A 13,145-nucleotide genomic window follows, 5' to 3' on the forward strand; every position below is an offset into this window, starting at 1 on the left:
CCAGATGTTCATGGACTACAATTCCCATGAGCCCCTGTCAGCGTTTGCTGGCAGGGGCTCATGGGAATTGTAGTCCATGAACATCTGGAGGACCACAGGTTGACTACCCCTGCTATAGAGCAAAGAGAATCTGGCATTAACAGCCAGACACTGGTTTGGGAACAACCAGGTGTAATTTATTTACCCTTCTCGGTGTTCTGACTTCTTTCTTAGTCATCTCGACAGCAGACTGAACCACAAAGGGGCTTTGGGGGAGACAAGAGCTAAACGATTCCTGATATTGTTGGCCATACTTATTTTTGCCTGCTGTGCACATTTCTCATTCCGTTATCACTTATTAACAAAGCCATAGCCTTTTAATTGATTTCCAGTCCTCGAGGCTTCTGTTTGTTCATGCGCAGAGTAACTTTTTGTTATGTATCTTGCATACTGGGTGCTTCAAATGTTCCCATGGTTGCTGGTGTCTTAAGGGCAGGGTATTTCAAAACACAAAGCATGCAAATACTAGGCTGGATCCAGTCAGTATTTCAATCTAAAATGCCGGAAGGTACGGAACGGTATCCCAATTGTGATCCTGGCTACTTTCATGGAGAGAACCAGCCGTGCCAGTTATTACTGAAAAGGGTTTTGTAAAAGACCTCAGATGGATGGTTCAACATGAGAGAGGTGTGTGGGTAGAGCGAAATGTACATGCACAACCAATGAATTATCAGATTTTTCTCCATGCCTGTATCCACGATTCTAAGTAAACAGTTGCATTAGTATTCAAACTGCAAACAAATAGAAATAAAAGCAAGCATTTAATTACTTGTGAAGCATATTATGGTTGGCATTTTGCAATGAAGCTCATTGCTCAGCAAACTTGGTCCCCTTTCTTCAACAGTGTTGACAGCTTAAAGAAACTCAATTTATTTCCTCTGAAGGCTTAAAAGACATTTGCAGACTGCCAAGCAGATAGAGGTTAAATGTGTCGGAATGTAATTATTCTAGGGCAAAATGGCTTGTTTTTCTAAATGACATTGGAAAGCTCATAGCATCCGTGTATTTCAAACAGCTGAACTTTTCCCTGTAACATATCTCCCTCTGTCCATTGCTAATATTTCAGATTTACACATGCACACCCAAGGGGATCATGTGTTCTGTGATTCTTTCTCCCCCTCTGAAGAGAACTTTGAGAAATGTAATTGTCACCAATATTGCCTGTTGCTGAGGCTACTGTCAACCTGCTCACATATTTCCCCTTGGTTAGTTCAGCCTTTAAGTTTTGTTCCCTTTAATTTTTGTGCCCTCCTTCTTGCAACCTTGTCATTCCCGTGAGACTTCAATATATTTGTCTGTAAACATTTCCTAAGAAAAATCAGTGTCTCCTCATGTGAAACAGATAGCGATGCTAAACCATCTATATTTGAGCATCTCTATGATTCTCAGTTAAATACTTTGGCCACCTCATGAGAAGGAAGGACTCCCTGGAAAAGAGCCTAATGCTGGGAGCGATCGAGGGCAAAAGAAGAAGGGGACGACAGAGAATGAGGTGGCTGGATGGAGTCACTGAAGCAGTTGGTACGAGCTTAAATGGACTCCGGGGAATGGTAGAGGACAGGAAAGCCTGGAGGATCATTGTCCATGGTGTCGTGATGAGTCGGGCACGACTTCACACCTAACAACAACAAATGATGCTCAGATACAGATGATTTGGCTTGGCTTTGTTACTGGTTGTGAGCAGGAAAAACTGGTCTTTTGCTGAGCAGGTTGGCTGTTGGTGAGCAGTTTGAATCACTCAGTACTGCAGGCTACGTTCTACATATTCAAACAGTACAGTTTGCAGCATTACATGCATGAGTGTTCTCATGTAGCCTGATGGACATTCTGTTATAGCTACATGTCACTTGGCTGTCAGTTAATAACGGGTGGACTAATCAGTTAATGCAAGCTTTCATGACAGCCCTGGAAGGATTTCCTGAATGGGTGGGAGTTAACTATTTTAAATATATGTTTTAAACATTTATCTAGTGATATGGCTAGACATGTCTTGTCAATTTACCTTACCCCCTCCCCAAATGACCCATGATGGGCCTGGAGGGGGTTGGAAGATGAGGGGCTCCGGGTGGGCTTGTACACAGCTCTGCTTCCCAACCATATTCTGCACGATCGCACCACTTCTGGGGTTTCTCAAAGCCTGAAGAGTGTTTCGGGGCTTTCTCCACAGTAAGAAAGTTGAGAAAAGCTGAGTTAGTGAATATAAACATACATTGGCCCAGTCACAATAGTCTTTCTGTATCTCCACTGAGGATTATCTCTGGGAAATTACAGAAAAACAGTGGGGTAGCACTCCATTTAGGGGGTCAGAAATCTTGGGGGGGGGGAATAGTCAGGGGATAGTAAGATGGCAACGGCTCTGTAATAACAATATGAAAAAATGTAGCTGGAATTCTGAAAAGTGCAACAGAAATGGAAATCGTAGTGTAACAATGTTCTATGTGACCTCAGAATCAAGCTTTTTTTGTTTGTTTGTTTGAAAAATGTTCTATAACATTAAGACGAGTACTTTTGGGGAGAAGAAAAGCCTCCTTCAAATTCAACTTGTTTGTTTTTGCAACAAATGCTGTGCACCAAAGCCAATTTCCAGGACAAATGTAATTCTGCCATCTAATGTCAGATGCTACCATAAATTAGGAGAGAGAAATTTTTGTTACACAGTCTCCAGTGCCTTGTGTTTTGACCTTGAGATAAATTGATGGAGATAAGATTCTTTGGCAAGATCAAAATGCTCTGTTGAGACTCCTTGTATTGCATTCCTTTAGCCTGAGAGGGAAGTCACTGCACTGCACATTTCACTTCACATTAGAGGCTTATGTGAGTTTTGTTTAGGTTTGAGTCTACTAGTACTGCTATATTCTTCAAGTAGAAGACCGTAGATAACACAATTTAAAGGAGAAACTTGGCAATGATTATAATTGCTGTTTATGACATTAGCATTATTTGTAATATGAATGTATTCATTGAAAGTTCTAATAACAAGTATTATTAAGTAGTAAGAAGTGCAGAATTTAGGGTCCATTTCTAATATATATAATTTATATCAAATAACAGCCTGTGATGAAGTATATTATGTTCTTCCTTCCTGCCTTTCTCCCCTTCCCCTTCCCCTTCCCCTTCCCCTTCCCCTTCCCCTTCCCCTTCCCCTTCCCCTTCCCCTTCCCTTTCCCCTTCCCCTTCCCCTTCCCCTTCCCCTTCCCCTCCTTCCTTCCTTCCTTCCTTCCTTCCTTCCTTCCTTCCTTCCTTCCTTCCTTCCTTCCTTCCTTCCTTCCTTCCTTCCTTCCTTCCTTCCTTTTTTGGATTATCTCTCCAAAAACTTTAGACAAATAACCACCAACAACTCCCTTTCTTCTCCATTGATAAATCATGCAGGAAGGGAAGATGGTGGGAATTGGATTATTGAAGATAAGTGTTTCTCCCTCTTCTGCTATAGGTATACTTTTCATTTTGTTTGTTTTATAGTATGTTTTACTGCTATTTAAATTGCATTTTTGTAAGCCACTTAGACTCCATACAATAAAGGCAGAATTGTTTCGGTGAACTTTTAACTGATGATTTCCAATTGCTCAGTACATGTAAAAAGTATTGATATTTCTTCTTTTTAATTACACTGTCTCTCTGGGCCTGCTTGAGACAGATCACAATTAAAACTGTAAAATGAAAACCATTGAGACAATGAAACAAATCAGTAAAGCAAGTACTACTACTATCGAGTTAATAAAACAAACTGTGCCTGCAGAAGAAATAATTAACATCGATCAAAACTGTGCTGAGACAATTGAAAAAGTCAGAACTGAAAAAGTAAAATAATCATCAGAGCACTCTAAAACAGTTTTAATAAAACAACCCTCAGGCTAGAACCAGAAAATAAAACAACTAACCTCTTCCCTCCCCTTCACTGAAATCCTGGGTAAAGAAATAAAGCGTTTTGGCTTAGCACCCAAAAGAAAGTAAGGTAGGTACAAGGCAAGTCTCAACGGGGAAGGCATAAGGCACTACCATGTAAAAAGTCTGAGGTTGCGACCAGCATGATCTCTGAGGATGGGGGTAAAGAGAGCAGGGAATTTTAACTGGTAGGACAGTACAGCGAGAGGTGCTCCTTCAAGGCCTCTGGCCCCAAACACTCAGGGCCCTACAGGATAGATTTTATGATCCTCAGGCTGCTTGCGATATAAGACCTTACTTGTTTTGAAAGGGTCTTATATATTTAAACTTGTGAGCTTCAGGTCTCAGGCTAGAAATGCCACAAATGTGTGCACCCAGTGGGGGGGGGCAGGGTAGAGCTCTCATGAGCATTTAGAGCCCACACAATGGAGAAAATGATGACTTGTATAGAAGAAGAAGAGTTGGTTCTTATATGCTGCTTTTCTCTACCCGAAGGAGACTAAAAGCGGCTTACATTTGCCTTCCCTTCCCTTTCCCCACAACAAGACACCCTGTGAGGTGGGTGAGGCTGAGAGAGCCCCGATATCACTGATCAGTCAGAACAGCTTTATCAGTGCTGTGGCCAGCCCAAGGTCACCCAGCTGGTAGCATGTGGGGGAGCAGGGAATCAAACCTGGTTTGCCAGATTAGAAGTCCACACTCCTATCCACTACACCAAGCTGGCTCTATAACAAGTAGCGGATTTCCACAGCTGGAGTAGGGAGGTGATTTTTACCATTTCTCCTTTCCTCAGCAGCCCTCCAGCTTCTTCTATGTTGTTCCTAGAGGACCTCTATCCCTTAAGATTAACAATTTATGTGTTGTTTTTGGCTACACAGGGAGGGTAGAGGCCAGGAAATTGTGTTCTGTAGATGGAAATCCCTTCCAGTCATATAAATTTCCTGTGGCTCCAAACCTATACATATCTGAATCATGCATCTTATTTCAGAATGTATAGAAGAATTTAAACATTTATTTGCTTCAGATAACAAGAATCCAGTTTCCAAACTAGTGCATTTTGGAACTCACACAACACATTTCATTTTATTGAGTGTGGCTTGCTTAGTCTGTATGTCGGCCTTATGCAGATTTTCTCATCATCTATATCAGGGGTAGTCAACCTGTGGTCCTCCAGATGTCCATGGACTACAATTCCCATGAGCACCTGCCAGCATTTGCTGGCAGGGGCTCATGGGAATTGTAGTCCATGGACATCTGGAGGACCACAGGTTGACTACTCCTGATCTATATTTCATTTACATTGGACAGGCTAATATTTATAAGTAGCAATGGCAACTGGCCATGAGAACACAGCTGTCTCTGGGCTAATCTTACTGCTTTCCTCACAGCAGGAAAGTTCTTTCCAGTGTAGACTGCAAGATTGAGCGGCTGTAAGATTGAGCCGAAAGCCAGCAGAGGAGATAACTGGAGCTATCACCCCCTCCGACGTCAGAGTTGGGGGTGGAGAAATAAAGCTGCCACCGTTGTCTTCGAACTTTATTATTGCTATTGATCACATTTATGAAGATGACATAAACTTACAAACAGTTATAATGCAGAAAGGCAGTTACTACAATGTAAAGTGGTCCATCACATGCTCTGCATGACAACTTTATTACTGCTATGGACTAGTACTGCAACAGGGAAATATAGGGCCCATAAGTTATTTTGAAACTGAACAGCACAGGAGGCCAACATATTACTGGATAAAATTTATTTTTTTATGAGCAACAATAATTATATTAAACAGTTACACAAATGCAGAGGCACAAGGGAGCAGAGAGAGAGAGAGAGAGAGAGAGAGAGAGAGAGAATACAGCAGGGGTGTGTGAGCTTTTTGGTTGCAAGGAATGCCGATGCAGAAGGACAATTTACATATTTCACAAACAGGTATCTCAGATCTTACCCCAGTATTGTCTGTTGCTGTGATGTTTCACCCTGATTGCTGAACCATTTTATTTGGGTTTTTTTTGTTTGTTTATTAACCACCACTTCCAGACCCAGCTGGCTCGTGGCGGTTTACAATAAAAACCTTAAAAACCGACATAAAACATATTACATAGCAACAAACCAATACTGGTGGAAAAACAAAAACAAAAACAATCTGCAGATCTCCCCTCTCCCACCCATATCCTACCACAATGGCTACTACTGCCCCAGGGTGTGTGTGTATCTACTGCCGATGTCCAGCTCATGGGCCTATAGAGGGAGAACCCGTCCTCAACCACATGCCTGGCAGAAGCGCTGTCTTTTGCCAAGAGACCTTCTGTATAAACCCACTATGATGTTGAGATGTGCCATTGAGGTATCCCAGAAACAGAGACCCAGGCAAAGATACCTTCTTCCTAACTCTCACAAGGCTTAGAAGAGCATACCCAGTTTTCACATACACAAGAAACACACAGAGAATGGTAATGGGTGCTCTTTTTTATGGGGAAAATGTTTCTTGACCTATGGCTGCCATGATAGCCCCTAAAACATTGTACTGATGTGATTCCTTGGGTATGACAAAGAAACTAGAAGGCATGTCATGGGTTTGTCCAGCGTGAAGATAATACTCTGGGCAAAACTGCGAGGGGTTAGCTTGAAACAGACAATAACTGTGATTGCCCTGCCAGGTTACAATTAAAGATGTTGATATTCCATGAGGATCCCTGGATGGCTGGATGGGAAACTATCAAGGTAGGGCAGGCTGTTAGGGATTGCTAATTAAGTTTTATGAGCATGGAGGGAAGGAGAGAGTTTAGGAACTGATGAGAGTAGTACCACCTTTCTTGGAGAACCTATTGTCCCAAAGATATGCACCTCTGTTCTGAGTGGGGAGAGAAGTCCCATTAGTGAGTCAGCCCCTCCAATCTCACAGAATCTAATCTAAGTGGCGGAGTATGTCTTGGAGATGTGACACCTGACTGGCTTCCATGTTGGGAGCAGACAGTGCATTCTGGCCCCTTTTGATGGAGCTTCCTGCCAGACAGTGCTCTGTAAATTAATATTTGATGGACTGTTGAGGAAGGGCTGTTATTCTTGCTGTAAACAAGTCCTCCAGATGAGGTGGGGCCTGGATACCAATAGCTCATCCTCAGTAGTTAGCAATGAGCAATTCAACACATGATTTGCGAGCATGTTATATTTTATAGATCAAGCTGGTAATGAACTTGAATTGGGCCATTATTGCATCTATTTCTTTCTTTCTTATATTTCTATACTGCCTTCCCATAAGGCTCAGGGATTAAGAAGAAGAGTTGGTTCTTATATGCCACTTTTCCCTACCTGAGGGAGGCTCAAAGTGGCTTACAGTCACCTTCCCATTCCTCTCCCCACAACAGACACCCTGTGGGGTGGGTGAGGCTGAGAGAGCCCTGATATCTCTGCTAGGTCAGAACAGCTCTATCAGTGCCGTGGCGAGCCCAAGGTCACCCAGCTGGTTGCATGTGGGGGAGGGCAGAATCGAACCCGGCATGCCAGATTAGAAGTCCGCACTCCTAACCACTACACCAAACTGGCTCTCTAGAAAAAAACAGAAGACTGAATGGGAGAACATGGAATGGTTGCCTAGTACACACCGGAGTAACATATTCGATTGTGTAAAACAGTATCCCACACTTGGGATCGGATGGGAGATTAATCTAGATAAACATCAATGCATGTCATTGTGTCATGATGAATGGAATCAGCAGAGCGAAGTGGGTTTTGTACTGAAGAGGCTGGGCAACAAGCCAGCCTACAGGGAGACCTGATGAACAGAATTTTAAAGCAAGCACCTTAATAAAGTAGCTTACCTTCAACTCGTTCTGAACATTTTAATAAAATTCTGAATGCATTGCATACCACCACCTGGATCCAGTGTAGAGACAGTGCCACATTTATTCATTCAGTGTCCTTCAAAGATTAAAACACACTATGGTGACCAAGTTATAAATACTCATTGAACATTTAAGCATTTGTTTCTTTTTGAAGGCACACATTTCAAGGCTACTTAAGGTCATGTAGGCATTTAAGATCTATTGAATAATCAATGAAGTCATAGGCTTTCTATCCTCAATATGTACTGTTTCCTAAAACCTTCTGTGGCATTACATAAAAAGATGATGAAGAAGTTGGTTCTTATATGCCGCTTTTCTCTACCCACAAAGGAGGCTCATAGCGGCTTCCCTTTCCTCTTCCCACAACAGACACCCTATGAGGTGGGTGAGGCTGAGAGAGCCCTGATATTACTGCTTGGTCAGAACAGCTTTATCAGTGCTGTGGCGAGCCCAAGGTCACCCAGCTGGTTGTGTGGAATCAAACCCAGCTCGCCTCTTCATACCTTTTTAGGTAAATAGATTTTTGAAAAACAGAATGTGTAACATTTAGTTCAGATGTCATAACTGGGAATGAGAGATGGCTCAAATAATTTTTCTAAAACTGTTCTGAAATTGGTTTCTGCCTTGTAGCCATTCTTGAACTGTTTGTTTTGACTGTCAAAACTTTATATTTTTTGGGACAAGTGTACCTTATGAAATCACCTGTCCAGTATGGATCACTTTGGAGGTCCTAATTTGGGTTCCCTCACCTTCTGTGATTAAGTTGGTGACAACCTTGGTTTGGGCCTTCTCAGTCATGGCACCGAAGCTCTAGAAGTCTGTCCCCAGGGAGACTTGTCTGCCCCATTCTGCTACCATCTTCCTCCAGTGGGTGAAGACTTTATTTTTTGGTTTTGTTTGACATTCACTCAATGATCTCTGCTTCCTAATCAATGTTTTAATGTTTTGTTCTGTATTTTAACTTTTTAAACTCCTAAAAATTGTTTTAATGATGTAGGTTTGGGAAAGGGGTTGATTTTAATAATTTTATTATTTAATGTCATCATGCATGTTTTAAATTATTAGCTGCCTGGGCAGTCTTTGTAAGGGCAGAAAGATGAGATACAATTTTTGATCAGAACTGGCACCAAGCCCAATGTTCAGGACACCTAAAGAATACTCTGGTGCTTCTTTTTTGCTGTCTAGAAACACGATGGAAAAAATAATGTCCTCTACACTTTAAGTTCTATGTGAATGAATCAAGCAGGATCAAACCGCTGTTACAAAGATGTCACCGTGAAGAATCTGATCCACCAGGCGGGCTGTTTTCCTGACTCTTTAAAGGAACCTCCCCCGCCCTCAGTTTCAGGATCCTTATTACAGGATAGGTGTTATCTGTGCCCATAATAAGCCCATGATGAGAATTATTTCCACTTTGAGGCATCTGTGGCTAATGTCAGAGCTGTGTAAGTTTGGAGAATGCTTTTATATCTCCTGCATGCATGGAGATTACATGGATCTTCCTCTGATTTTCATGCTTAGAGGGTTTCTTTCCATTTGCATCCCTTCTTTTTCAAGATGTAAAGCTTGCTTTGTGAATTTTCTAGCAAGATGTTGCTTTAAACTTCAGTTTTAATTCTCTGTTTCTTAGATTATACACTTCAGTTCCTTCGCCAGATGGCAGGATTGCCTAGATGTGGTATAGGAACTGCACTTAGAATTTGCATGGCATTCATTGGAGTACAAGGCTTGAAGTGCTGCCTTGAGGTGCCTGGGGGTGGGAGGGGGTGGCTTTTGCATTTTTTGAAGGAAGATAATTTGGGAGAGGTGGGTAGTTAATAATTTTGGATTTCTTGGCCTTTCTCTCTGTATACTCAGTGGATTATCAGGAAGCGTTGAGGATTATCCGCATGAGAGTGATGTACAATAACCCAAGCAAGTTGTGATTGCTCCATTTCTGCACTAGGGATTCTTCCCTATTTGACCCTCCCTTCATATTTGAAACTGCTTACAATCCCTAGGCTTTAGGTGTGCGTTATACTAAAATTAGATTTTCAGAGCATTTTTGTGGTTGTGAATCTGGTGCCTTAGTGTTGGTAGACTTTTTCTGGTTTGTGATCAATCAATGGTTGGATCACCTCTGTTTTGTCTTGATATCAGCTTCCAGTTGACTCTTGGGGTGGTATTCCTTGGGTTCAGAGCCCTACACTGTCAGGAGTGTCCTTTAGCCCATCCATAAAACAGACCTAGACTAAATTAGCAATATTCTCTGATTCCCCATTCTAACTGCAACCCCCCTCATGTAATTTCTCAGAGAGGGTCCCCTACCCCCCTGGAGCAGCATATCAGAGACCGATAGGTTGTAGTGGGAGGGATTAAGCAGGACATTTTCATCATGTGAAAGGACAATTTACCTTGGATCTAACCCAGCCTCTCTCAGCCTGACTTCTTTATAAATGAGGATCAAATAGGTAGGAGAGAGTCATTTATGCTTGTTAGAGGAGGAGGATAAAAGCATGGTAGATAACAAAAGAGGGGGCTGAAAGAAGATGAAACATTGAAATTCTTGTAATCAGTGGTGCATAAGCATGTCTAACAGAGTATATGATCTTTTTATATATTTTTTCCTAGCAATGTTTAGTCTTTGTGCAAGTTATTCTGATGCTAAGCATTTTGGTGCCAAGCATGGAAACAGGATTAATGGAATATTATTTTGATTAACTCAAATGCTCTTGACTTTGAAATCCCATTTTTAAACCTGCAGCCTCTTGACATTTTCCAAATGCTGTTAAGAGCCATTGTGTGTAATTTTGCAATTATGAAAAAAATAATTCATTAGTTTTCTTCTTTGGGTCTATGAATGATTGTAAGACAGGCCAGAGCTTTTGGGTTAATAAAGCTTTATCCGTTCTGCTGGCAATATGCCAAGCTTGGCAGTAAAAATGAAAGGAGCTTGCCATTCATACAGCTGGCTGGCATAGCTTTCCAGTGTTCTTCCAGCTAGACCTGAGTCCAGTGGAAGTATGAGCTTTCAAGAGCCAAAGCACCCTTCATTGACATGGATATCTTTGAATCCTTATCTCCCAATCAGAAACTGGGAGGAGTGTTGCAAAGAAGGAACTCAGAATGTGGAGACACAGGACACAAAGTAATTAAAACACCTCTACATCTAGTCACCATCGTATACACAACAAACCTCTAGTCACCATCGTATACACAACAAACAATCCATCATCTACAGCCAAGCTCTGCATTACAGTTGCATCTCTTTGGATCCCTCAGAGAGAGACTCTCACCTGCAGGATTTACAACAAACATTCTTGGATGTCTGATGTGGAAAATAAACAGATCAACAAAGCCAGAATGATATCCAAGGGATAACCTCCTACAAGATAAGGCCCAAATGAAACAGCAACAGAACACCACTGGTGGTCCTATACAGGGCCATTTCCGCACAAGGAATTTGCCCCTGCCCAGCCTCTCATTGTTTGCGGGTTTTAATGCTGCTTCCTCAAGTCATTGGCAGCAACCCATAGCTCTTCAGTGGTTGGCGTGAGTTTTTGTCCCCATTGCCCCACAATGAGGGAATGCAGGAGAATTTGCTTCCATTTCTTGTCACGGCACACAACAAAGTGCAGACAGGGGCAAGCCTGTCTAAAAGAAGAAATGTGTGACAGTCTCGCCAGTCTTGCACTCACCTTCCCCTCTGCATTTCCAGATCGCTAATTTTTTAAAAATGGCGTGGTCTGTCTGTGTGTTGCTACGGGAAGTGCCTGTGGATCAGTGGAAATAAAATGTACTGCTGAATTCTCTTCAGTGTACACAGTAACGAGCCAATCTATCAGAAGTCTACCTGAACATAAATCAAGACAATTATACAAAGAATCCAAAAAAGAAATCTTGATAAATGTGTTTCTTTTGTTGTGGCGTGGTCCCGTAGCAATGCAGAAGTTTTTAAAAATTAATTTCAGGTCTCGGGGTGGGGGAGAATTGACTGCCAAAAACCACTGCCATGAAGGGATTGGCAGCTTGTGTTGATTGACAACCCAATGAGTTGTGTGTGGGGAAACCTGTGGGCTATTCACACTTCCATCTTCTCCGGCACTTCATTAGGAAGGGAAAAATTGCAACAAGATGGCAAATTAACGTGGGAGGGGTCTCCCATCAGGAAGCGGCAAAACGTGCATCCAGCTGGTTGAACTTGTGCCAGTCACAGTCCTGTTAGACCTGTTCTCCCAGAGCAGTCCAGAAGCTCTCTCAGCCTCGCCTACCTCACAAGGTGACCGTTGTGGGGAGAGGAAGGGAAGACGATTGTAAGCCGCTTTGAGACTCCTTCAGACAGCGAGAAGCAGGCTATAAAAGCCAACTCTTCTCTTCTTCTTTAAAAATCATGCCAAGCAAATATCAATAAAAAAAAATCAAAGTCAGTAAAAACACACCAATAAGAATACACCCTAACTCATGTCCCTTGTGGCCTTTCTGTCTTTCATTACTCTTCATAGACTTGTGCCAGTCATTCACACAAGCTGCCAACAGGATCCGGCTCTGCTCTTGCTTTCCTTTTACAGTCATCCAGTGTCAAGAGAGGGTTGTAAAGTCCTGTGAATGATGCTGTCCCTACCAAATGCACTTTACGCAGGTGTTGGTAAACGCCACCACTCAAGAGTATTTTGTTCACCCCCAGGCGTGCCATAAATTATGCAATGTAACTTCCCTGCTAACCCTCCTGCACATACAGTAGCACTGTAGATAAATAATACAAACCTCCACAATGCATAGAGCTTAGAAGCAGCCAGAAACTTACTGTGACTGGATCACAAGTACTTCAGACATGTGTTAAGATGCCATTTTAAATTGCCTTCGCACGGGAAGTCAATTTGCTGGGCTGCCCCACTGCCCAGCTTGAGGCAGAGTCCCAACAGGATGACACAGAGGGGCAAGCTGCTCAAGAATCATGGCTTGAAGGGTCTGCAGAAGTACCTTGGCCTTGTGGCCTGCCCCACTGCCCAGCTTGAGGCCAGCTGAGTGGATTCAAGCTGTTAGCTCACCAGAGTCTCCTAAAGAACAATGCAGGCAGCATCTAAGAAATGAGCTTCAGATTAAAAGGTGAAGCGCTTGGTTACTGGCTCAGGGCTGCTTGCTGGAGATTGAGGAGTCTTCCCAGGATGAAAGGTAGTGTTTGTGTGAAGAACTATTGAAGGGCTGCCTTGACGATAGACAAAGGTCGATGCAACCATGTCCAGTGATTGCTGCCTTGCTGACACTCACCTTGCTTGGCTTCTGGAACTTTGACCTTGGACTGGACCTGTTGGACTCTCGGACTGCCCTCACCTGCCTGCTTTTGCACTTCAGGCTTTGACTCAGCTTTCTTCAACATTGCTTTCCTCCTGATAAGCGCTGCCT

The 13,145-nt window shown here is 42.7% G+C and overlaps 2 long non-coding RNA genes across 2 annotated transcripts in view; one reads left to right on the plus strand and one right to left on the minus strand.

Moving 5' to 3' along the window:
* Positions 1–2,096, minus strand: part of LOC143821770 (uncharacterized) — a 97,053-nt gene extending 94,957 nt beyond the window's left edge. Inside the window, exon 1 of the long non-coding RNA XR_013225905.1 lies at positions 2,042–2,096. This is a non-coding gene — a long non-coding RNA (uncharacterized LOC143821770). The remainder of the gene's footprint in view (positions 1–2,041) is intronic.
* Positions 1–13,145, plus strand: part of LOC143821771 (uncharacterized) — a 40,876-nt gene that overhangs the window by 3,257 nt on the left and 24,474 nt on the right. The window lies entirely within an intron of this gene.

The sequence above is a fragment of the Paroedura picta genome, chromosome 12, assembly GCF_049243985.1.
Source record: "Paroedura picta isolate Pp20150507F chromosome 12, Ppicta_v3.0, whole genome shotgun sequence".
Classification (NCBI taxonomy): domain Eukaryota; kingdom Metazoa; phylum Chordata; class Lepidosauria; order Squamata; family Gekkonidae; genus Paroedura; species Paroedura picta.